General features: G+C 44.5%; 1 protein-coding gene across 8 annotated transcripts in view; it reads left to right on the forward strand.

Annotated features, from left to right (window-relative positions):
- Positions 1-24,376, forward strand: part of LOC149175994 (uncharacterized) — a 176,915-nt gene that overhangs the window by 149,802 nt on the left and 2,737 nt on the right. The window lies entirely within an intron of this gene.

Consider the following 24,376-nt stretch of genomic DNA (forward strand, 5'->3'; position numbering starts at 1 on the left):
GACACTAACCAAGTGTCTTTCACTTTTGGTAATCTTGGGTTGATCCCTTTCAGAGTCAGTGCTTGAAGTAGATGACATTTCTGGAGATTGAATACTGACTTTCTCGAATTCGGGGAAAAGGAATGTTCCAATTGGTGATGGAGATCTCTTTCCCCTTTTTGCAGCAGCCCTAGTCAAAGGAGGAACGTTGTCGCTTTCAAGTAAACTAGGGGATTGGACAATGAGTGGAGTCGCCAGAGGAATATTTATAAATGTCGTCAATGAATCAATTCCTCAATGATTCACTAGGGAGGTACACTTGCTTCCTCCTCAGCGACGACGCCAAAATGTTACCGCTCAAACTAGCAGGGGACCTAAAAGGGGTTCCTAAGAGGGCAACTGCTAGGTCAAGGGCAACGATGGAGACTTAGACCACTGTCACCATAGCTAAGACTCCCTACTCTTTACAGACTTTCACTAATGGGAGAATACCTGGTAGTTAGGGAGTCACTTATAAAGTGTAGATCAATAAGAGGTGTGGAGTGACCCAAATGATTCCCTTTCCAAAAGAGTTTGAAGGATAGTGCTTGCTTGCCCTTTAAGCAAGGGACTTGATCTTCTAGGGAGAGGGGATGAGGATTGGAGGGTTGAGGTAGAAGGGTAAGACATATAAAGGATGTTCTCAATCCCTAAAATATTCTTGAGAACTTGGATTCTCGAGTAGTCCTTGATAAATGGGCCTTGGTGAAGAATGGGATCACACGAGGCCAAGTGGACCTAGCCCAAGTTAGGGGATGGATTTTGGCAACCAATGATGTTCTTAACCTGGTCAAAGTGAGGGGAAAGGATCAAACAAGAATTTTCTCCCAAAGATGTCAAATTGATCCTACTAGGTTCTAGCCTTGGGAACACCTAGGCAAAAATTGATCCTAGAGCTAAGGATTGAGGTATTCGGAGATTCCACTATCATAATTGCTTCAAATTTGGAGGAGAGCAAGGGGACCCACTAGCGCAGTTGTATCTAGGAGATCAAAGTTTTCTTGTGGCCAATTTCCGGGGAGATTGATGCCCTATGTGACCTAATGAGGCTAATGTAGAAATTTCTGTTTTCCCACCCCGGTTTTCAGTTTCTCCTTATTTCTCCCATGTAGTTAAATGCCCATTCCCATAACCATACATTTAACAGACTGAAAAAAATAAATATTGCTGAAAACACAAATTCTGGAAATTTTTCAGAATGCTGGAAATTGCAGAATTAAAAATCAGCAATCAAAAACAGCCATTAAAACACATTAAAACACTGATATTTTTGGTCAACTTGACCCTGGAAAAACCCCCTACAACTCTTGGGGAAAACCAGTTTGAGAGCTCTTCTTTATTTCTGAAAATTGCCTTTTTACAGTGAGAATTATTCAGCAAAAAATCAGCAAGCAAATTTACAACTTATCTCCTTTCCCGTGCCTCACAGCAATCTGGAAATTACAGCAAACAGGACAGCAATAAATGTTGTACGGCCTCCGTTTTGTGTGCAGAAAAATCAGCAAACTGCTCCTCGATTTTTGTGCAAAAATCTGCCTTTCACTATGTGCTGAATCAGCTGCACAAATCTGCTCAACTGTTGCCTTGGAATGTGTGGCAAGCTGTTGTCTCCTTCTCCTCCCTGCTCAGAAATCTCTCTTGCTCTCTTGCTCTCCTTCTCCCAATCTGCTCATGAAAGAATGAATGACCTTTTCCTCCTTTAATATAACTCCAAGTGACTTTTAGGTGATCCAAGTGACTTTTGGGTGATCTCTAAATCCAATGGCTGAAATAGATTTAGATCAATGGCTGAGATTAAATGCTCATTTAAATCTCACTTTCTATTTTTTAATTCACCCCACTTTAATAAAGACCCACTTAGTCATTTATTTCCAAAGTCACTTTTCCTTTCTAATTTTTCATTTACTTTATAAAAGTTACTTTAAAATTAGACTTAGTAACTTTATCACTTAAAGTCACTTTTAAATTAGATTTAACTTTATAAAATTATAAAGTCACTTTAGGAGAAAAATTAAATTCTTTTGGACACTTTTCCCTAGGCCAAAGATCAAAGCCTAAGGGAACCACCTGTCCTCCGGTACCAAATTTCAACACTCCCTCTTACCGAAGAAGGTGTTCCTCACCACACCCATCTTGTCCCTGAAGTAGACATGCTTGCCCCGTGGTAAGGCTTTGGTAAGGATATCTGCAACCTGCTCATCAGTGGAAATATACTCAAGCTTCACAACTCCCTTCTGAACATAGTCTCTGATCAAATGATATCTGATCCCGATATGCTTTGACCTGTCATGAAATACTGGATTCTCCGTGAGTTTAATGCAACTCTGATTATCACAGTAAATCACTGAAGGTCTCAACGGCTGACCAAATAAGCCAAACAACATCTTGCGAAGCCAGATAGCCTCACAACTAGCTAGACTGGCTTCCATATACTCTGCTTCCGCTGAACTCAGTGCTACTGACTGCTGCTTCCGGCTGAACCATGACACTACTGCTGAACCCAACCCAAAACAGCACCCTGAAGTGCTCTTCCTATCAGAAGCACAACCTGCCCAATCAGAATCAGTGTATCCTGCCAATCTCACTCCATCTCCCTGCCTGTAGTCCAGACCATAATCCACTGTCCCCTGCAAGTACCGCAAAATGTGTTTTGCAGCCACCCAGTGAACCTTCCTAGGCTCACACATAAACTGACTCATCGTGTTGACTGCAAAACAGATATCTGGTCTAGTGTTGACCAAATACATCAAGGAACCAATCAGCTGCCTGTACAATGTGGGATCCACCAACTCGGAATCCGAAGCATGAAGCTTCTTCCAGTTGGTGATCATCGGTGTCGACATGGGTCTACAATCCTCCACGTGGAATCTGCTAAGGATGTCCACAATATACTTCCCTTGCCCCAGGAAGAAATGCCCCTCCTCCAAACCCAAAAAGTAATGCATCAAACCGATGTCCTTCATCTCAAACTCCGCCGCAAGATCTCTCTTGCAGTGCTCTATGACTCTCTCTGCACCTGTAATGATCAAGTCATCCACATACAGCACTAGAATGAGAGGCTCCTCACCAATCACAATAAAGTAAAGGTTCGGATCTGCCTCACTCTTTGTGAAACCCATCCCCTGCAAATATGTATCTATCCTGGAGTACCAAGCTCTGGGAGCTTGCTTCAGGCCATAAAGGGCCTTCTTCAGTCTGCACACATGGGACTCCTTCCCATGCACCTCAAAGCCCTGTGGCTGCTCAATGTACACCTCCTCCTGTATGAAGCCATTGAGAAATGCGGTCTTCACATCCATCTGATGGATCTTCCAACCCATCTCTGCTGCTATCGATATAATGGAGCGGATCGAAGTATATCGAGCCACGGGAGCGAAGGTCTCCTCATAATCAACTCCCTCTACCTGGGAGAACCCTCTAGCCACAAACCTCGCTTTGAATTTCTCAATGCTGCCATCTACAACATGCTTTACCTTGTAAAGCCATGTGGAAGTAACCACGGATTTGCCCTCAGGCCTCGGCACCACCTCCCAAACATCATTCTTCATGATAGAAGAATACTCCTCCTGCATGGCCTCTCTCCAGACCTGCTGGCTAGCTGCCTCCTCATAGCTAGAAGGCTCAGAGTCAAGGATGATGGTAACCATCGCCATATAACTACAAAACCTCTCAGGTGGTCTACTCTCTCTGACCGGCCTCTTCGACTCAGCAACAGATGTGGCATCTCTCAAGGTGTCCTGAAGCCACTTGGGCTTCCTCTTCCCTGAGCATGCTTCTCCCATAGGAGAATGAAACTCCTCCTCCTCATCACCATCAGTAGCCTGAACTCCTGACTGTCTGTCTGCTGTCCTCCTACCTGCACCTGAACCTGTAGAAGCTGAGGTACCGTGTGAACTGTCCATCAGTGGACTCCCTAGTGAACTGCTCTGTGAACTGCTCTGCATGCTGCCCGGAGCACCACCCCTCTGGCTCGATGAGCCACTGCTCACTGACGGACCTGACATCCTCATAGATGTACCTCCTGATCCTTCTGATCCCTGCCCACTGGATCCCTGCGACTGACTCAACTGCTGCTGAGGGTCTGGCTGATCCAGATACTCTAACTCTCGTGACCTCCTAAAGGCCCTGTCCTCCTCGAACTTCACATCCCGTCTGACAACAACTCTCCTCTGTGCAAGAATGTAAATCCGAAAGGCCTTTGAGGTCTCACTGTAGCCCACAAAGATACCCTTCTCTGCGGTGGGCTCTAGTTTGGTCCTCTTCTCCTTGGGTATATAGGAGTATGTAATGCATCCAAAGATATGAAGATGACCAAGATCAGGCTTCTTCCCAGAGAAAGCCTCCTCCGGAGTCATGTGCCCCAAGGCACGATGCGGACTCCTGTTCTGCAAGTAAACAGCTGTGTTGCAGGCCTCTGCCCACAAGAACAATGGCAACCCCTGATCATGTAACATGGCTTTGGCAGCCCCTATGATGGATCTGTTCTTCCTCTCCGCAACCCCGTTCTGCTGGGGGTTGTAAGGAACAGTGAACTCCCTCCTAATGCCTGCCTCCGCACAATAGTCAACAAACTCTCCAAGGGTGTACTCTCCTCCATTGTCCGACCTCAAGGACTTGATCTTTCGACCTGTCTGAGTCTCCACAAGAGCTCTGAACTCCTGAAACCGCTTGAAGACCTCACTCTTGGTCTTCAAAAAATAAATCCAGGTCCTCCTGGAGTGATCATCAATGAATAACACATAGTACTCATATCCACTCAAGGAAACATGAGACATCTGACCGCTCACATCGGAATGAATCAAATCAAGTATCCCCGTCGCTCTGCTGTCACTGCTGGGAAAAGAGGATTTGGCAAATTTGCCCATCGCACAACCTCTGCAAGTATCAAAGTGATCAATACTGAAATCTATCACACCTGTAGTGATCTCCCGCAATGTCCTCAAGGCTCCATGATACATATGTCCCATCCTGCGGTGCCAAATCTCACACAGCTCAGAACTGCTAGCTCTGCTGTCGGTACTACTGCTCAATGCCAAAAGGGGTTGGAATGCAAACTTGTACACCTTTGCATGGCGTACACCTATCACTCTAGCTGAATCAGCTGGAGTGCCCCTGGGATACATCAACACCTGTCCTCCCCTGAACAGTACCTCATATCCTCTATCCTCCAAAGCTGAGACGGATATGAGGTTCTTCCTCATCCCTAGCACATAAAGAACCTCTGACACCTTCAAGGGAGGTTTGGACTCCCTCTGAAATGTCACTGTCCCCACCCCGACTGCTCTAACAACTCTGTCATCACCGAGTACTACCTCAATATCAGTGCCACTCTCTGAAAGCTCTGAGAAGTACTCACGGACTCCTGTCATGTGACGTGAAGCCCGACTGTCCACATACCAGATACCTGAAGATGCTCCGCTAATCGAGGGAAAAGCATGCTCCCTCTGAACCTGTGTGGCAGGTGATCCTACACTAGAGGACTCACATGTAGTGAACGCAAACTCCCGATCAAAACGACCTGCAAAGTCCTCAATCTCTGCTGAAGCTGCCACGTCCTGGTTCTTCTCCTTCTTCTTCTTCTTCTCCGAACACACAACTGCATAGTGTCCCATCTTCTGACAATTCCAACACTTCACTTTGGAATAGTCCTTCTGTGAGTTACTCTGTTTACCTTTACCTTTGCCTTTGCCTCCACCATCGCTTGTGGAAGCCTGCTTCTTCCCTTTGCCTTTCTTGCCTCCTGCCACCAGTGCTACATCCTCATCCTGCTCAACTGGCTTGGCTGCCCCAAGCTGACCTTTCCTGATCTCTGTCTGAATGCAATCATCCCAAAACCTCTCCCATGTGGGAAGGGTCTCACGTGCACAAACCCCATCAGCAAAGTTCAACCATGAATGGGGGAGGCCATTCACTGCAATACGCACCAACTCAGTGGATGGAATGGCCTCTCCAATCGCTGCCAACTCATCTCTCACATTGGTAATCTATGTGAGATATCCAGCTGCACTATCATTCCCCATCTTAATGTTCTTCAGGTTCTCCTACAGGACCATCTTCCGGTTCTCATTGGTACTCTGGTAGAGATTGGACAATGCTGTCCACATCTCATGGGCATTGCTCTTTCCTCTCACATGAGGAATGCAATGGTCTTTGATTCCGTCTAGAATCGGCCTCTTACCCTTATTGTTCTTCTTTTTATACTCAGCCAACTGAGTAATATCAGTGGGCACAACAACAGGGTTCTGTACGGTATGCACCATGATATCCCAGACTTCTGCCTCCTCAAAGATACTCTGCATTCTCTCCTTCAAAACACTGTAATTTGTATGCCCATCCAACCTATCCTCCACCCTCAATCCCAATGACATCCTACTGTCCTAAAACTGAAAAATAGCACTGTTGTAGTAAAGATAAAACTGCTGTTTATGAAAAAATCAGCTTGCTGGAATTTTCTGAGTGAAAAATCAGCAACTGTAATTTTTCCTTTTGCTGTCCCAAACTGTCCTTCAACACTCAAGCTCTGATACCATGTAGAAATTTCTGTTTTTCCACCCCGGTTTTCAGTTTCTCCTTATTTCTCCCATGTAGTTAAACTCCCATTCCCATAACCATACATTTAACAGACTGAAAAAAATAAATATTGCTGAAAACACAAATTCTGGAAATTTTTCAGAATGCTGGAAATTGCAGAATTAAAAATCAGCAATCAAAAACAGCCATTAAAACACATTAAAACACTGATATTTTTGGTCAACTTGACCTTGGAAAAACCCCCTACAACTCTTGGGGAAAACCAGTTTGAGAGTTCTTCTTTATTTCTGAAAATTGCCTTTTTATAGTGAGAATTATTCAGCAAAAAATCTGCAAGCAAATTTACAACTTATCTCCTTTCCCGTGCCTCACAGCAATCTGGAAATTACAGCAAACAGGACAGCAATAAATGTTGTACGGCCTCCGTTTTGTGTGCAGAAAAATCAGCAAACTGCTCCTCGATTTTTGTGCAAAAATCTGCCTTTCACTATGTGCTGAATCAGCTGTACAAATCTGCTCAACTGCTGCCTTGGAATGTGTGGCAAGCTGTTGTCTCTTCTCCTCCCTGCTCAGAAATCTCTCTTGCTCTCCTTCTCCCAATCTGCTCATGAAATAATGAATGACATTTTCCTCCTTTTCCTCCTTTAATATAACTCCAAGTGACTTTTGGGTGATCTCTAAATCCAATGGCTGAAATAGATTTAGATCAATGGCTGAGATTAAATGCTCATTTAAATCTCACTTTCTATTTTTTAATTCACCCCACTTTAATAAAGACCCACTTAGTCATTTATTTCCAAAGTCACTTTTCCTTTCTAATTTTTCATTTACTTTATAAAAGTTACTTTAAAATTAGACTTAGTAACTTTATCACTTAAAGTCACTTTTAAATTAGATTTAACTTTATAAAATTATAAAGTCACTTTAGGAGAAAAATTAAATTCTTTTGGACACTTTTCCCTAGGCCAAAGATCAAAGCCTAAGGGAACCACCTGTCCTCCGGTACCAAATTTCAACAGCTAAACCTCGGGAAAAAGGGTAAAAGGAGGGTTAAAATGATCACCCTTTTTGAGGGACCAATGCCTAATTCACTTGGGGATATCGAGTCAAGGATAATAATCAAGAAGGATTTAGTTTCTTGTTCAACGAGGCTCCAAAAGTCAACTTCGTCCAATGTTAGAGGAAAGAGAAGAAATTGACTTTAAAGCATTTATACTTCATACAAATGGTGGAATCTTATCAAGATAACATGATCTCTAGGACATTCCATTCATCTAACAATGGCCCATACAAAGAATAAGCTAAATAGACACATAATTCCACATTTCATACATGCAACAATTAGCCCTAATTATAGCAAAATTCAAATCTATGCAGCAACAAGAAAATAACGTTAAATTTGCACTTACAATGTTAGAGAGTATATCCAACCGACATCACATTTGCAAATAAGAAGCTCCAAGATAGAAATAGCCCAAATCCATACATCAAAATTCATCCATCATCCAAAATAATCCTCCAAGGAAAAAGTGCGAAATTCTCTAAAGATAGAGAGATCCCAAGTCAAGTGATGATACAAATGAATCCAACTAACTCCTATTTATACACCAATTAGGGGTTCGATTTAGCTAATGAGCCTACATTAGCCCCTAAAAATAAAATAATGTGCAAATGACCTAACTTTGGTGACAAGCCCACCACACTAGCTCACAAATGAAAAGAAAAGTCTCTCAAGAGGACAAATAATAATCTATGCATGTTGTAGGGCCCTCTAAGAGGCCTGATGAGGTCCATGGGTGCCATGATGAAGAATAGGAGCGTCAAAAGTAGTGGACAAGGGGTTGGCCCCTTGTAATAACCTGTGGTGCTCTGAATGACTGTGGAGGCACACAAGTGTCCTCATGGGTAAACAAACAAGTCGAAGATGCCACATCATCGTAGAAGTCCTGAATCATCTACCAAGTGTGTGGTGTAGACCTGGGGCCAGTTGGGCATGATGGATCAGGTGCATCCTCCTCATCCAATAAGTGAACCACGAGCAATCTCTGAATGGCTTCGGGGATCCATGAAGTGCAATCTGCTGCTATGGAGGCCCATGGCTCTCAACGCTCACCCTATATGTGCCAATGTAGTCCTCTGGAGGATTAGGACCTCGTATAGGGAGACCAAACCCCAAATGGAAACCATCTACAATCTTGCATAAGATCCAATGCGTCCCCTAGGCTTCTAATACAACAAGTCATTGGAGAAATCAAGTAAATGAGCTTACCTAATCATGGACCACAGGTGGGGACTTCATAATGGCCTACCGTTCCATAATGGGATTCGGGTTTGCCAATGTCTCCTAAACTCCCAATGGGGTTAACCTAGTACCCTATTAGGTGGTTTTTGCTTCTAAAGGGGATAATATAGTCAAGGTACATCGTTATATAGGGCCCTCTAAGAGGCCTGATGAGGTCCATGGGTACCATGATGAAGAATAGGAGCGTCAAAAGTAGTGGACAAGGGGTTGGCCCCTTGTAATAACCTGTGGTGCTCTGAATGACTGTGGAGGCACACAAGTGTCCTCATGGGTAAACAAACAAGTCGAAGATGCCACATCATCGTAGAAGTCTTGAATCATCTGCCAAGTGTGTGGTGTAGACCTGGGGCCAGTTGGGCATGATGGATCAGGTGCATCCTCCTCATCCAATAAGTGAACCACGAGCAATCTCTGAATGGCTTGGGTTTATAAGGTGTGGGAGGGAGAAATCGTGGTACATGAGGTACCCCGACCTTGATTTTTCACCCTTATCAATATGCCTTCTGCCTTTTTATGATTTTCTTTGATTAACTGTTTGGGTTTCAAGGGGTTAGAGCATGATGTATAAGATATAGCAGTGAATTCCCCCCTTTAAGGTGGAGTGGTTCATTGCCCATCAGGGGTTGGGAAAATCATGGGTTCCTATATGATGAGGAAGGTTCATAGAACCTATGGAACCAGGGTGATGGCCATGATGATGGGGTAGAGCTTCATGTAATGGCTTTTGCCCACGAGCTAAGTGTTTTGTCCCGGCCATCTTTTGCATTTTGTGGTACTTTTCCTGTTGAATGTGACCATATATGCTTTTGACTTTCTTTTTAAGTTGCATCAACCTTCGGGCTTCATTCCAAGCCATGGCCCAAGGTGTGGGCAAGGGGAAGGGGTGAGTTGACCCTATGTGGACCTGATGGAGGAATGCGGACCCAGGTGGGAGAAGTGTTGGATGGGGTAATAATGAATGGAAAGGGGGTAATACAAGTGGATAAGGGAGTGGGACCACACAACCAAAATCAGGGTTTCCCATGAAATACCATCCTTGAAAGCAAGTGGTCAGTAAAAGAGGTCCCACGGGACTAGAATCCAAGGTGAAGTCCTAAAAGGGGTCTAGGGGCAGAAGCATAGACCTAGCCCATTCTTTCCGCCGAATCCCCCCATTAATCCATACCCAGAATTGTCCATGATAAGCAAACTAAGATACTCAATTTCAAATGACAAGGCATACCTTTAGCTTTGGGAGGCCTACCTTCAAACATACGATCATGGAAGATGGGCAAGGGACCACATGGTCAGCGCAGGTGGCGGAGAAATGGCACAGTGAGCTAGCTGATGACTGCAACGGACTGTTGGCCGCCGGTTGAGGACCATCTTGGAGAAAAAAATTCTCCTAGGGATATTACCCACAAAATGGTGGGTAACAATGTCTTCCAAAGTAACTCATATGATGTCCTTCACTTATGCCAACAAGAGTGATCTCCAAGCTGCCTTCTTTTCACCTTAGCTCTGATCCCATGTTGAGAATTCAATAGGGCAACAATCCAGGTGATTTCTCTTTTACTTGATAATTGTTTGTGAAGATATGTTGGCTTATTATTACTTTTATTATGTTCTTTTCATCAAACAATTACCAAATCCATAAACCATGAAGCTCACAAAAAGACAATGAACACAAGATGTAGGCTCCAAGCCAGGGGAAAACCCAGTAAATTCTTCTCTACTTATAGAATCATATCAAAGTGAATAATCGAAGACCCAAAATCCAAGACCAAGACCTTCCACAAGACCCAAGTCAACCCTGCTTGCAGGCTCTTCCAACAAATCAAAGTCAACTCAAGTCAACAATAGTCAAAGCTTTCCAAACTTGCTCAAACTTCAGATTTTCGGCCCTTGCAACTAGGTTTGCAATTTTCGACCCCTGTAATTCCTGAAATTTCTGCACTTGTGATAGATTCTAGGGCATATTCTCTCTCTTTTGACCCTTGCTCTCTCTTCTTTGACTTCGTCTCTTCTTCTCTTGTATTTCGTTGAATTTCTCTCGCTTCTTGGCACAAAAATCAGACTTGCTTGTGATGCTCCAAATGAGGACAAGTTGCATTGTATTTATACACATCCAGGAGGTTGAATGGGTGCATTGGGTAGCAGCAAGGCACATTCTCAGGTATGTACGCGAACAGTGGGACATGGGTTGAAGTACTCCAGAGGGAAGAACATCAGTTTGAATGGGTTCACTGATGCAGATTGGGCAGGTAATTCTGTAGACCGAAAAAGTACCTCAGGGTACTGCTTTAGTGTTGGATCTAGGATGATATCTTGGTGCAACAGGAAGCAGAAATCGGTAGCACTGAGCTCAGCAGAAGCAGAATATATGGCAGCCAACACAGCTACGTGTGAAGCCATATGGCTCAGAAAATTGCTTGTGAGCTTATTCAGAAAAAGGATGAAAGTGACCAATGTTTTAATTGTGAAGGCTGCAGTATAATATATTTCGATATTTGCCGTAAGAATATTGTGGATAACTTATTTTTGAAATAATAAGTAAAAAAAATAATATTAATCACTCCAGTAGGATTTCTATTTAGAAATTTTAACAGCAGAATGGTGGTATAATACCACCTACCATACGTCGGCTAAAATGACGCCTTTCCAAGCCCCCTATGGTTATGAACCACCTAGATGGAAAGATTTTGCACTACTCGATTCTAAAGTACAAGCAGTAAAAGACCACTTAGAAGAAAACCAAAGAATTATTAACTTTCTAAAGGAAAATCTAATAGTGGCATGAAATAGAATGAAACAACAAGCCGACTAGCATCGCACTGAAAGAGAGTTTGAAGAAGTAGATTAGGTTTTTGTTAGGCTTCAACCTTGTAAGAAATTGTCATTAAACAACAAGGGAAAAATAAGCTATTGCCTAAATATTATGGCCCATACCAAATAATCAAAAAAATAAGTAGCATGGCTTATGGACTGAGGCTACCAAACAACTATCGAATCCACAACACGTTCCATGTATCAAGTTTCAAAAAAGTACTGGGGCAAAATCAAATAGCTCAAACAGAGATACCCGAGACTGATGAAGAAGGGAGAATCATCTTGGAACTTGAAGGTATACTCGCTACCAGAGAGAAGGTATTATGGTCCAAGACTATTAAGGAGTACCTCATCAAATGGAAGAAACTACCAGAGGAAGACTCATCAAAGGAGACAAAGCGTTTTCTTTAGCAACACCCAACTTTACCTATGCTTTGTGGACAAAGCATTTTTAAGGGAGAGGCAATGTTATGAATTAAAATTCATAACTCAATATATATAAATTAAATAATATATAATGACAATAAATAAATTCATATTAATTAATTAATAAATTAGTAAATTAAATTAAGATAAGTCATTTAGTTTTGAATAGACATCAGTCCCTAAGGAACGTGTCTTTTAGGATCATGGTCATTCAACTTCTATAAAAGAGAACCGCCATAGCCTTGTAACAACCATCCTTTATCTAAATAAAAAATTTATATGATTGAATACATCAATGTATTTGAGCATTACGATCGTCAGAGAACAATTTAAAGTGTTCCAGTCTGTTGATTTTGGGTAGCATCGGATGTGCTTTAGCCACGAAAATTGGTGGAGAGGCTAAAGCACATGAGATCTCCAATACCCAGAAAGGGTTGGGCAGATTCTAAACAGTTTGGGAGATATTAAAATAATTAATATTTTTAATGGAGTCCCTAAGTCTAAACTTAGGGAAATTAAAATACTAATGTGAATTAATATAAAACTGTGTTAGAATGGTCCAAAAGTCATGGATCAAGCCAGATCTAATCTTAGCCGTTGATTAGGGACTTAATCTCGGCCATTGATTTGTCAATGAGAAAAGTATAAGAGGAGGCTTGAGGGTCACTTGGAGAACACACCAAGAGATCAAGATTTCGACTTTCTGGTGCTGGGTTTACTGAGAAAGTTGAGAGAGTGATCAGGAGTTGCAGCTGAGGGGTAGTAAATACAGAAGCAGAGAGGCAGAGATAATGCCAGGAGAATCAGCGCAGCAGCCGGGAAAGTTGATGCAAAGGGCAGAAGCCGAAACTATTGGGAATAGCTAGAACTGCCGAGAAAGCTGACGCAGAGGGCAGAAGCCGGAACTGTCGGGAGCTGCTGGGAAAGCTAATGCAGAGGGCGGAATTTGGAACTACCAGAATAGCCGGGAAAGTTGACGCAAAGGGCAAAAGCCGGAACTGTCGGGAACAATGGGAACTGCCGGGAAAGCTGACGCAGAGGGAAGAAGCCGAAACTACCAAGATTTTTCTCTGTTGGATGAGCTGGATTTGGCACCCAGATTGTATTATGAAACTGCTTAATAAATCAAACCCTCAAATAGCTACACTGGTTTTCCTGCATTGGGTTTTTCCAGGGACATTAGTCCAAAATAACGGTGTCATTTGTGTGCTTGTTTCTGTTTCCTTCAGTTGATGATCTGTAATGTGTTGAGCATGTACTTGTGTTTATAATCAGTATTTACATGGTAAATAACTTGTTAATTAATCAGAACAAGTAGGAAGGAATAAATCAAAAAGTACATGGAGAATTCTAACTGTTAGACTTAGAAACTTCAACATGGTATCAGAGCGTGGTTGCAGATCACAGGAGAACTGAGGACATCAGCCGAGCAGAGTAGCATCAACAGAAAATAGTTGTCCTCAGTGACAAACGTTGTTCCTAGCAGAGTAGCAGCAAGGAAGGGGTGACGCAGTGCCTGCGTCATCAAGACTGACCCAGGAATAGGCAGTGTAGAGGCTGAGGGAGGCAAAGACAGGCTCACGCAGAGGCCAGGAGGGCTGACACAGTTGGCTGAGGAAGCTGATTTGCTGGTGCCAGGGTTGCGCAGAGCCTAGGAGCTCTAACCTTCAGTTTGCTGGGGTTTAGGAGGCTGTGGGTAAGTTGCAAAGTGGAGCTGGTGGGGTACTGTAGTTAGAACAGTACCTAACAGGGCAAGGCCAAGGTAGAGGGAGTTGTTGCCGAGGCGAATTTCTAGCCAAGGAATCCAGATCAGTGTTGCAGTTGCACAGATGATCGGAGAGGGGCAACTTGACGGTTGGCAAAAAGGTTTCCAGGAGGGAAATCGAGACTCAGAGGGAGTCCAGAAGAGAACTTCCAAACCGGAAGTAGAGAGACTCAGCAGGAGTCGAACCGAGAACTTCCAGACGGGAAGTAGAGAGACTCAGCAGGAGTCGAACAGAGAACTTCCAGACGGGAAGTAGACTCAGCAAGAGTCGAACAGAGAACTTCCAGACAGGAAGTAGACTCAGTAGGAGTCGAACAGAGAACTTTCAGACGGGAAGTAGACTCAGCAGGAGTCGAATAGAGAACTTCCAGGCGGGAAGTAGAGAGACTCGGAGGAGTCGACAAGAAGAGCAGAGAGATGGCCATGAATGGGCTGAGGGATTAGGACAGGTTGGATGAGGCATCCAGCTTTGTCACCTGGAACACCAGGATCCTGTCTGTTTTGTGTGCCATGAGTTCTCATGTTCCACTTCAGACGAAGTGGGGAGACATCGAGATGTAGTCAGGTGGACTACGGACGATGAGGGGAAAGATCCTCAAGGTACCCAGCCTCTTGGATTATACCTTTCTACGGGTGCCCCGAAGAGGAGTAGTAGTACTGGCGATGTCAGTAGAGACGGATGCGGATGGAGTGACAGAGGGAGCTACAATGCAGGATTCCCAGGACAGTGTGAGGCTAGCCGGCTGCAACAATGCGAGAGGCACGAGAGTGTTGCACCGGTGCAGAATGGAACATAGAGGTGTGCAACGGTGCGAGATGCATGGAGTTGTTGCAGCAGTGCAAAGGTTAGAGAGGGGGCACGTGTTAGCGAGAGAGGGAGTTTCAGCATCGAGGGTGTCTCTAGCCTGACAAAGATGTCGGAGTTAGGAGATCAATTACTTACTTCTCAATAACTGAGTTGCAGTGCGATAGTCAACAATGGTAGTGCTATGCGAAGCAGGATGCAGCATGATGAGAGGGGTTGCAGTGCAGATGCAATAGTGGTAGTGGCAGGGCCATGGACAACAGCACGGATGCAGAGGAAGTTGCAGTACGGATGCAGTAGTGGCAGTGGCAAAGCCATGGGTAGCAGTACAGGATGAAATAGTGCAGAGGATGTTGGGCAGCAGGCCTAGCATCAGCACAGGGACTGATGCCAGATGATCAGGGTGATGCTCAATGAGGAGTATTACTAGAGCATAGTCCTCGCTAAGAGGGAGTGTTAATTTGGGGTAGCATTGGATGTGCTCTAGCCACGAAAATTGGTGGAGAGGCTAAGGCACATGAGATCTCCAATACCCAGAAAGGGTTTGGGCAATTTCTAAATAGTTTAGGAGATATTAAAATAATTAATATTTTTAATGGAGCCCCTAAGTCTAAACTTAGGAAAATTAAAATATTGATGTGAATTAATATAAAACTGTGTTAGAATGGTCCAAAAGTCATGGATCAAGACAGATCCAATCTTAGCCTTTGATTCAGGACTTAATCTCGGCCATTGATTTGTCAATGAGAAAAGTATAAGAGGAGGCTTGAGGGTCACTTGGAGAACACACCAAGATATCAAGATTTCGACTTCCTGGGGGTGGGTTTGCTGAGAAAGTTGAGAGAGTGATCAGGAGTTGCAGCTGAGGGGCAGTGAATACAGAAGCAGAGAGGCAGAGATAGTGTCGGAGGATCAACGCAGCAGTCGGGAAGGCTGACGCAGAAGGCAGAAGCTGGAACTACCAGGAATAGCCAAGAACTGTTGGGAAAGCTGACGCAGAGGGCAGAAGCCGGAACTGTCGGGAACAGTCGAAACTGCCTAGAACTGCCGAAACAGCCGGGAAAGCTGACGCAGAGGGCAGAAGCCGAAACCGTCGGGAACTACCGAAATAGCTGGGAAAGCTGACGCAGAGGGCAGAAGTCGGAACTGCCGGGAAGGCTGATGCAAAGGGCAAAATCCAGAACTGCCGAGATTTTTCTCTGTTGGGTGAGCCGAATTTGGCACCCAGATTGTATTCTGAAACTGCTTAATAAATCAAACTCTTAGATAGTTGCACCAGTTTTTCCGAGGACATTAGTCCAAAAATAACAGTGTCATTTGTGTGCTTGTTTTTGTTTCCTTCAGTTGATGATTTGTAATGTGTTGAGCATGTACTTGTGTTTATATCCAGTATTTACATGGTAAATAACTTGTTAATTAATCAAAACAAGTAGGAAGGAATAAATTAGAATGTACATGGAGGGTTTCTAACTGTTAGACTTAGAAACTTCAACACAGTCTTCCTGCGCTGCAACAATGAAGACCAACATATGGCACGAAGGGCTGCCACCTATCATTGCAAGATGTCCATCTCCCACAATGGACACGGGCTAGGAGGACTACCCATTTTCTGCTATAGATGTTCTTGTCCACGCACAAGTCTCCTACTCCACAAACTGCTCCTGGTTGATCAGACCCTTGAGCTCATCAACTGTCTCTCTTGCAAGCACCTTTGTCCATGAAGGTGTTGCTCACCGGGCCCCAACTTGGACACTATCATGCTGTCCTCCAGCAGACCATAAGTGCCCAATCACATCCACACTTGGTCTTCTCTCACGCTGCCCTCCAACAATCCACAAGAGACCAAGTTCACGCTGTCGCATTTGCACCTAGTTAGGGCATCCCCACACCTAGGAGATCCTTACACACGACTGCCCACAAACTTCACCAATCTGCCCTTTGCTTCTGCAATAGAGGAGCTATTACACAAATTTGGGCACCAATCATGTCCTCACCTAGGACATCTATCAAACCGTCATACAAGAGTCCATCTGCAACTCTCATTGCTATTGTTCCCTTGTCTTCCAATCTGATGTGCCTGTTGTCACCTTGGATGCTTGGTAGGCTTCCCAACATTCCATGTGGGCTCCTCCAAACAACTCCTAAGGCCTCCTCAAGTTGCCCATCAACTGATCCACGCTCTGGTCAACATCTTTGACCCAACATCCCTCCAAAAGCACTGATGCACATGTGTTTGTATCTTGTTGTTCGTGATGTTGATTTGTGTAGCTTGGCAGGTACTCTAAGCCCTAGGGTTCAGGGTTTGGAGGACAAAGTGCCACAAGGGCAGCTTGTGGGCTTGGAACCCAAGTATGAGGTTTTGGAACCCATCGTGTTTTGGGGCAAAACCATGATGGATTCACAACATGTGATGGATGAGGATGATAGTGCTCGGAAAGACAATTCCAACGCATCGAAAATCGTCCAAATCCGAGTTGTCGTTAGAGAGATGAATTTTTGAAGTTGACAAATTAATTTGGTTGTCAAGTAGGCCGACTTAATATGTGTCACTTCAAGTGAGACGTTGAGTCATTGTATGTGTATAAAAACAAGGCGTATTGAGGTCATTTAAGCATCCAAGTGTGAGCAATACACTCGAGGGATATCTTTGAAATTTCGTGGAGAAGAAGCCGCAGCAAGTGGAGCCTATACGAGTTGCGTTCAGGGTGGATAGCAACCCTATAAGGTAGGAGGAGTCTCCCTAAGGTGGACTGCAATAAAAAAGGAGGCTAGTTGTTGAGTTGCGTGGAGGCTAAGGATTGCACATTATGCCCTAACCAGAATTGCAGGAGCAGCAAGTAAACAATGGAGGACAACAATACTTGGAGGTGTATTAGGTCAAGATATTTGACCAGGTTGGATCAGATTTGTGAGTAGCCTGATGGAGCCAATTGAAAGACATTCTGGGAAGGGAAGGTGTCTTCCTATGTGCAGATTCAGCAGTGAAGTATTGGGGGTCATAGAGCTAGTTGGAGGGCAGCGTGTTGGCTACCCAAAGTAGCCCTAGACGAACTATCTTGAAGGACGAAGAGCAGCTGAAGGTTGGGTGAAGGATGGTGCTGAAGTGCAACACTTTGATGGACGAAAGTTGTTGCTCGCTTGGCAGATTGGAGCTCGGGAATTGGCCAACCCAGGGAGCAGTTGATGAGCCCGTGTTCATTGTAGCAGATGTGACTTGCAGTAGTGATAGGAGGAAACTCTCTTGGAGTCTCGATGTGTAGTGGCCTCGATGGACTAAGGCATTACTAGTGAGAAGTATGGGTGTGACGGACCGACAAGACAAGATACGACATAGAAGTGTTGCAGCCAAGTTTGTCATTGTATCTTGTAACCATAGACTATTGTATTTATTAGATTTGGATTAATATAACGAAGATTGGTGATTGTACATTATTGTACAATTTTGTTTAAAACTGTGTATATTGTGCATATGTGATTTACTGCTTTATATTTCCATTGTACAAAGTAGTTTATGGTTGATATTCTTGGTTTGGTAGCGTCAGTGATTTTAAGACTCTAACCTAGACCCAAGGTCATGGAAATTCAACACGTGACACCTGGTTCGGGCACTTGTTGCAGCCCTAAATCCTCCCACAGTCATCAAATAGGCCCTTTAAGGGCTACAACACACTTTAAGAAGCCTCCTCTTCACCCACGTTGTCACTAAGGATAGATGCCAAGCCTCAAGGCACCTCCTACGCAACCCAATTGTGTGCTATGGTTTACGACCTAGCACAATAGCCCTCTTGAAGCAGCGACCTCCAAAACAGTGCCCAAACACTCCTCAAACAACGATGTCTTTGCTCACAAGGAGCTCGCCTAACAACCAGCCTCCTCGGCCTCTAGAACAACAAACTTGGTCCTCTTTTCTAGCCCAAAGACAGTCCACTGCCATTGCAGCTCACTCAGCCTCCATAACAGAATTCAGACCCTCCTTTGTTGCGGCTAGGGCTAATTTCAGAGCTCATTTTCCTTGAGATGATGTTGCACTAATGGATGCATATAACACATCAAATCACCCTTTATTTATAGCCAATAAAGGGGCTCCAACAAATTAGTGAAGTGACACATCTATTGGCTATATTTTACTTCAAGCCTACACGACTAGAAAACCAATAATTATTTTCCAACTTCAAAAATTCATTTCTCCACTTCTACAACTCATAATTCAACGATTTTCAAAGTGTTGGATTCTCCTTTCCGCCCTCTATCGTCTCATGCCATCACATGTAGAATTGTGCTTCCGAAATTGCCCCAAACACGATTGGGTGCAAAACCCTAGGCTTGGGTTCTAAGCCCACAAGCCTACTTGTGGCACTTTGACCTCCAACCCTCAAACACTTGGGCTTGGAGTACCTCCCAAGCTACACAAAAATCAACACTGACAAACCTAAGAGGTGAATACGATGGAATGGTGGAGACTGAGAGGAAGGAGTGGGACAGAGTGTATGACTAAAGTGGAGCTTATCCAACCAATGCTGGGAGGATCTCAAGATTTTCCATAACCCAAGAGGGGAAGAACGGGTTGTACATGTACAAAGACAGGTCAAATTAGTTTTATCGCGCACTTATACAACAATTCAATCTCCATTTTCCTACTTAGGCAATGAGACAGAGAAGGGATCAAAACGCCTAATTTTGTGGCCAGTGTTGATTGTTGACAGAGCCCGCTACTGAGATCAGATTGACATTAGGCATGAGTTTCAACATCCACGTTCCATGAGATGAATGTTTTGGGAATCTGAAATTGTCTGATTTCTTGGCGCATTCTGTTGAAGTTTCTAAGTCTAACAGTTAGAAACCCTCCATGTACTTTCTGATTTATTTCTTCCTACTTGTTCTAATTAATTAACAAGTTATTTACCATGTAAACACTGAAAATAAACACGAGTACATGCTCAACACATTACAGATCATCAACTGAAGGAAATAGAAACAAGCACACAAATGACACCGTTATTTTTGGACTAATGTCCCCGGAAAAACTCAATGTGGGAAAATCGGTGCAACTATCTGAGGGTTTGATTTATTAAGCAATTTCATAATACAATCTGGGTGCCAAATCCGTCTCACCCAACAGAGAAAAATCTCAGCAGTAGTACCTCTCCTTCGGAGACAGATGCTCCGGCTGAAAGCCCAGATAAACACTCCGGCGACTCCTCAGCTCCAATCTGCCCCACGAAAAACCCCAGCGTCAGCCTCTAGGCACTGCATCAGCCTCTTCTTCCCTCTACGTCATCTTTCTCAGTAGTTCCCGACAGTTCCGGTTGTTCCCGGAAGTTCTGGCTTTTGCCATCTGCGTCAACTTTCTCCGCAGTTCCGGCAGTTCTCGGCAGTTCCGGCTATTCCCGACAGTTCTGGCTTTTGCCCTCTACGTCAGCTTTCCCGACAGTTCAGGCCTCTGCCCTTTGTGTCAGCTTTCCCAGCTGTTCCCGACAGTTCTGGCTTCTGCCCTTTGCATCAGCTTTCCCGGCTGCTGCACTGATCCTCCTGACACTATCTTTGCCTCTCTGCTTTTGTATTCACTGCCCCTCAGCTGCAACTCCAGATCACTCTCTCAACTTTCTCAGCAAACCCATCCCCAGAAAGTCGAAATCTTGATCTCTTAGTGTGTTCTCCAAGTGACCCTCAAGCCTCCTCTTATACTTTTCTCGTTCACAAATCAACAACCGAGATTAAGTCCCTAATCAACGACTAATATTAGATTTGGCTTGATCCATGACTTTTGGACCATTCTAACACAGTTTTATATTAATTCACATTAATATTTTAATTTCCCTAAGTTTAGACTTAGGGACTCCATTAAAAAAAAAATTAAAAAATTTATATCTCCCAAACTGTTTAGAATCTGCCCAAACCCTTTCTGGGTATTGGAGATCTCATGTGCCTTAGCCTCTCCACCAAATTTCGTGGCTAGAGCACATCCGATGCTACCCCAAATCAACACTCCCTCTTAGCGAGGATTGTGCTCTAGCAATACTCCTTACTGAGTATTACTTTGATCATCCGGCATCGGTCCCTAATGCTAGGCCTGCTGCCCATCATCTGTACTGCTGCATCTTGCACTGCCACCCATGGCTCTGCCACTGCCACTGTTGCATCTGTATGACAACTCCCTCTACATCCGTGCTGCTGCCCATGGTGCTGCCACTGCCACTGTTGCGTTTGCACTGCATCCCCTCTCGTCATGCTACATCGTGCTGCCCATAGCACTACCACTACTAACTGTTGCACTGCAACTCAGTTACTGAGAAGTAAGTAACTGATCTCCCAACTCTGACATCTCTGTCAGGCTAGAGACACTCCCGATGCTGAAGCTCCCTCTCTGACCTTTGCGCTATTGCAACAACTCCCCGCATCTATCACAGTTTCACACCTCTCTGTACCATCCTGCATTGGTGCAACACTCCCGTGCCTCTCGCACTGTTGCAGCCTGCTAGCCTCGCGCTATCCTGGGAATCCTGCACTGTAGCTCTCTCTACCGCTCCATCCTCATCCGTCTCTACCGACATCTGCCAATCCTGCTACTCCTCTTCGGGGCTCCCATAGTCAGGTATAATCCAAGAGGTTGGGTACCTCGAGGATCTTGCCCCTCATCTTCTATAGTCCTCTTGACTATAGCTCGATGTCTCCCCACTTTTGCTCAAGTGGTGTGTGTGCATTCATGGCACAGTCATCGTCTGTCTCCACTTCCTTCTCTGCCCTTGTTGGCGCTTTCTTGGTCTCGGAAGCCTCTCCCTTTCTCTTCTTCCTCAGACACTGGGTCGCATAATGACCCAGCTCCCCACAGTGGAAGCATTTGACCTTGGAGAGGTCCTTCTTCTTTTGCTTTTCTTGCTTACCCTCAGATGCTAGGGCAGCATCCTCCTCCTCCTTTATTCTAATCCCCTTGTTGCTGCTTCCCGTCTTGGTCACCCTCCTAATCTCTTCTTGGCGTAGAGCTGCCCACATTTCCTCCCACTCTGGAAGGGTCGCCCTGCCCAGTATGCTCTGGACAAACACCTCCCAGTCTTCTAAGACTGCATTCAGGGTTGTTCTCACCATCAACTCTGGGTCTGGTGTGGCCCCTATGGAAGTCAGCTAATCTCAAATCTCCTTCAATCGACCAAGGAAAGTGTCGATCTGTTCTCTCTTCTGCATCTAGTATGACCGCAACTGATTTTCTAGGAGCATCTTCCTCTTCACAGAAGTATGCTGATACAACCTAGTCAGTGCCTCCCACATCTCCCGTGTCGTATTCTTCTCGGCAATATGTGGTACTATATGATCCTTGACCCCGTCAAGAATGATACTCTTGGCCCTCGCTATTGCTTCCTCATACCCGTCATTATCAGCTGGGTCAACTGGGACCGCTATCGTCTTCAAGGCGAAGTGCTTGACACGATTTCTGTCAAGTACGGATAAGATTATGGCCTTCCAGACTACGAGGTTTGAGGCTCCGTCCAGTCTATCCTGGTCTCTTACTCCGTGCAGTGCCATTCTGCTGCTCTTCTACTTCCCCCCTGGAAGTTCTCGATGTGAATCTCTCTGAGCCTCGATTTCCCTCCTGGAAATCCTTCTGCCGATGTTGAGATGCCCCCTACTCTGATCGTCTGTGCAACCACACCACTGATCCGGATTTCTCGGCTAGAAACCCTTGGTAGCAACTCCCTCCTCTTTGGCCTTGCCCTATTAGGTACTGTTCTGACAACAATACCCCACCAACTCCACTTTGCAACTTATCCACTGCCTCATAAACCCCAGCAACCTGAAGGTGAGAGCTCCTAGGCTCTGCGCAGTCCCAGCACCAGCAAACTAGCTCCCTAAGCCAACTGCATCAGCCCTCTTGGCCTCTGTGTGGCTCTGCGTGAGCCTGTCTTTGCCTCCCTCAACCTCTGCGCAGCCTCTTCTTGGCCCGAACTTGATGATGCAGGCACTGCATCACGTCTTCCTTGTTGTTTTGCTGCTAGGAACAACTTCTGTCACTCGGGACAGTTGTTTTCTGCTGTTGCTGCTCTGCTCGGCTGATGTCCTCAGTTCCCCTGTGATTTGCAACCACCCTCTGATACCATGTTGAAGTTTCTAAGTCTAACAATTAGAAACTCTCCATGTACTTTCTTATTTATTCATTCCTACTTGTTCTATTTAATTAACAAGTTATTTACCATGTAAATACTGAAAATAAACACAAGTACATGTTCAACACATTATAGATCATCAACTGAAGGAAAAAGAAACAAACACACAAATGACATCGTTATTTTTGGACTAGTGTCCCCAGAAAAGCCCAATGCGGGAAAACCGGTCCAACTATCTGAGGGTTTGATTTATTAAGCAGTTTCAGAATACAATCTGGGTGCCAAATCCAGCTCACCCAACAGAGAAAAATGTCTGCAGTAGTACCTCTTCTTCGGAGACAGATGCTCCGCTGAAACCCTGGATAAACACTCTGGCAACTCCTCAGCTCCAATCTGCCCCACGAAAAACCCCAGCGTTAGCCTCTAGGGACTGCGTCAGCCTCTTCTGCCCTCTGCATTAGCTTTCCGACAGTTCCTGAAGGTTTTGGCTTCTGCCCTCTGTGTTAGCTTTCCCGGTAGTTCCGGTTGTTCGCGGCAGTTCCGACTTCTGCTCTCTGCGTCAGATTTCCCAGCTGTCCCGGCTGTTCCGACAATTCCAGCTGTTCCCGGCAATTCTGGCTTCTACCCTCTGCGTCAGCTTTCTCCGCTGCTACGTTGATCCTCCCAACACTATCTATGCCTCTGTATTCACTACCCCTCAACTGCAATTTTAGATCACTCTCTCAACTTTCTCAGCAAACCTAGTCCCAGAAAGTTGAAATCCTGATCTCTTGGTGTGTTCTCCAAGTGACCCTCAAGCCTCCTCTTATACTTTTCTCGTTGACAAATCAACGGTCGAGATCCATGACTTTTGGATCATTCTATCACAGTTTTATATTAATTGACATTAATATTTTAATTTCCGTAAGTTTAGACTTAGGGACTCCATTAAAAATATTAATTATTTTAATATCTCCCAAACTGTTTAGAATCTGCCCAAACCCTTTTTGGGTATTGGAGATCTCATGTGCCTTAGCTTCTCCACCAAATTTCGTGGCTAAAGCACATCCGATGCTACCCCAAATCAACACATTCCCTCAAGTCAATTGCCCAATTCTTGGTGCAAAAGCTCAGATCGCTCTTCGTTTCAACCATGAATGATTTCGACCTCTTTGGAAACATTAAGAAGCTCTACTCCAATGGGATAAAACTCCTTAAGAACCCAATTCTCGACGCTGCAAAGAATCTCATTCCTCTTGAACTCACCGAGGAGTTTCCCAAAACAGACAACCAAAAATTGCCCAAGTATCCTGTCGTGAGGTTACTGCTGATGAGTATTTCTCGTCTAAACACACCTCTACATGTTCTTAACCTTGCACTTGATTTCCACCAGATTTTGTATAACTGAATTTGGTGGAACTGGAATTAATGGGCGCAAAAGACGAATTTGCATGAAAAAAGATGAGTAGTTCACGCGCGAGATGTTTGCTGGTGAAGATCTAGTTGTTATATATAGTATATACAGAGACTGCAAGTAATTAGCAAAGCACGAGTTCCCTTCTCTCTACTTTCATATAAATGTTGGAAGGTCATGATTAGGGTATATAAAAATCATGTTGATCGCTTAAGTTTTAATTACATGTAGT

This window comes from Pinus tabuliformis, chromosome 4_1 (assembly GCF_031772625.1).
Source record: "Pinus tabuliformis cultivar Carrire ecotype Pingquan chromosome 4_1, CPIR1, whole genome shotgun sequence".
Lineage (NCBI taxonomy): Eukaryota > Viridiplantae > Streptophyta > Pinopsida > Pinales > Pinaceae > Pinus > Pinus tabuliformis.